We start from the raw sequence: 1,801 nt of genomic DNA, 5'->3' as shown, positions 1-1,801 counted from the left end.
TTTGCCGTCTGCCACAAAAATAACAGACGGCAAAGTTTGCATCTTTTGCTGTCAGGCGATTTCGTCTTTACCGTCAGTTGACTCCATCTTTGCCATCATCCTCGAACCCACAGACGGCAAAGAGATTTTGTTTTGTTTAAATATAAAAACAACAATGCATAGGTGGACACGCTAAGGGGTACTCGGTGAAGGAAAAGCATGCGGTCAAGGAAACGTATGACCCAGAACCACTTAAGTGCTTATATATATATATATATATATATATATATATATATATATATATATTTCATATATGTGGTGGTTACACTTTACATAAAAGACCCCCACATAAAAAGAAAGAATAAATTAGTCCTGGTTTCTTGCAAGAACCTTACATAAATTTGTAAAAAAGAAATTGAATCTTCGTCTTCTCCTCGGCAAGGCAGGGCCGGCGACGTGGCTGGGCGAGGCAGGGCCGGTGGCGCGCACGGAGGGGCGAGGCAGGGAGGTCCGGCGGGGTCACGCGCATCAGATCTGGCGGTGGCTGCTCGATGTCGACCGGATCCACAGGGTCGCGCGCGCGACGGCAGGAACTCGATCGGTGGTAGGGTCAACGACCTCCATGGCCAGCTCCTGCAGATGGTGGAGGGATAGAAAGAACTTCAGATCAGAGGGAAAGAAACGAGGAAAGGGAGAAGAGCTCGGGCCGTCCGGTGGGAGTGCGGGGTCGGCGGGCAATGGGCGTGGACGGACGCTTCGACGGGGAGGTGGTGATAGGAGGCCGCGACAGGCCGGCGCAGCGGAGGCGACGGGCCGGCCGCGCCGGGGCGACGCCGCCCCGGGTCGGCACAGCGGAGGGGACGGGCGACGCGTTGGCCACGCCATGGCGACGGGGGTAGGGGCCGGCCGCCGCCTCTCCGCTCGCCAGTTGCCAGCGCCGGCCATGGATCGATGCGTGGGTGTGTTGTGTGGTGTGTTGTGTGCGTGGACGGGTGGGGTGTGGTTAGTGGGTGGGTGGTGCTGTAGGCGTGGTAGTGCGTGCATCACGACGGGTGGGTGGGGCTGCGTGGGTTTGGACGGGCCGCCACGTCATCGATCCGTGGGATCGATCCGCGTAGTGTGCTTCTTTATTTGCCGTCTGCGTTTTTTATACAGACCGCAAAGAGTTTATTTTGCCATCTGCATTTATATTAAAGACGGCAAAGTATCTTCTTTGCCGTCTGTAATATAAAATGCAGACGGCAAAGATCTTTGCCGTCTGTATTTTCTTTTACAGACGGAAAAATTAGCTCTCTGTCGTCTGTGTTTTTTTGGGTAGACGGCAAAGGCTATTTTGCCATCAGTTTTTCTTTGCCGTCTGCAGATGACGGCAAACCTTTTCTTAGCCGTCTGCCCGACGAAAAGCTGACGGCAAAGACTACCCCTGACGGCAAATTAGCTGTTTCCTGTAGTGATACGCATTAACAAACCTTTTTATAGTGTCCTTGTGGTCGACGTAATTCTTCCACATCGAATTCGTGCTCTCACTGCGAGTGGTTGTTGACGAGAAAGGATAGAAACAGTCCTTGAAGTAGGCCGACACCCAAAAATTTCAGAGTTCCCATAGCGTGTTCAGGTGTTTGTTGCCTTCCGCCTTGTGCGAAATTGCTGCTTTCCAGGCACGCTCAAACTCGTCTTGATCTAGTGAGTTTTTGATGATTCGAAATATATCATCAGACATCCCTGGGTGCTGCGCAAACACTGCTGCGTTATTTTCCTTCAGGTTCTTCCTAATATGCCACCAGCAGAACCCGTGCTTCGTCCTCGGAAGAGCTTCCTTTAT

General features: G+C 52.1%; 1 long non-coding RNA gene across 1 annotated transcript; it reads right to left on the bottom strand.

The window, feature by feature from the left end:
• Positions 1 to 251: 251 nt before the first annotated feature.
• Positions 252 to 991, bottom strand: LOC123497458 (uncharacterized). The gene is made up of 2 exons (XR_006671174.2): positions 733 to 991; positions 252 to 612 (listed from the first exon to the last, which is right to left on the bottom strand). It is a non-coding gene; the product is annotated as an uncharacterized lncRNA (long non-coding RNA).
• Positions 992 to 1,801: the final 810 nt, after the last annotated feature.

This window comes from Aegilops tauschii, chromosome 3 (assembly GCF_002575655.3).
Source record: "Aegilops tauschii subsp. strangulata cultivar AL8/78 chromosome 3, Aet v6.0, whole genome shotgun sequence".
Lineage (NCBI taxonomy): Eukaryota > Viridiplantae > Streptophyta > Magnoliopsida > Poales > Poaceae > Aegilops > Aegilops tauschii.
This window is presented reverse-complemented; position numbering and strand designations above follow the sequence as displayed.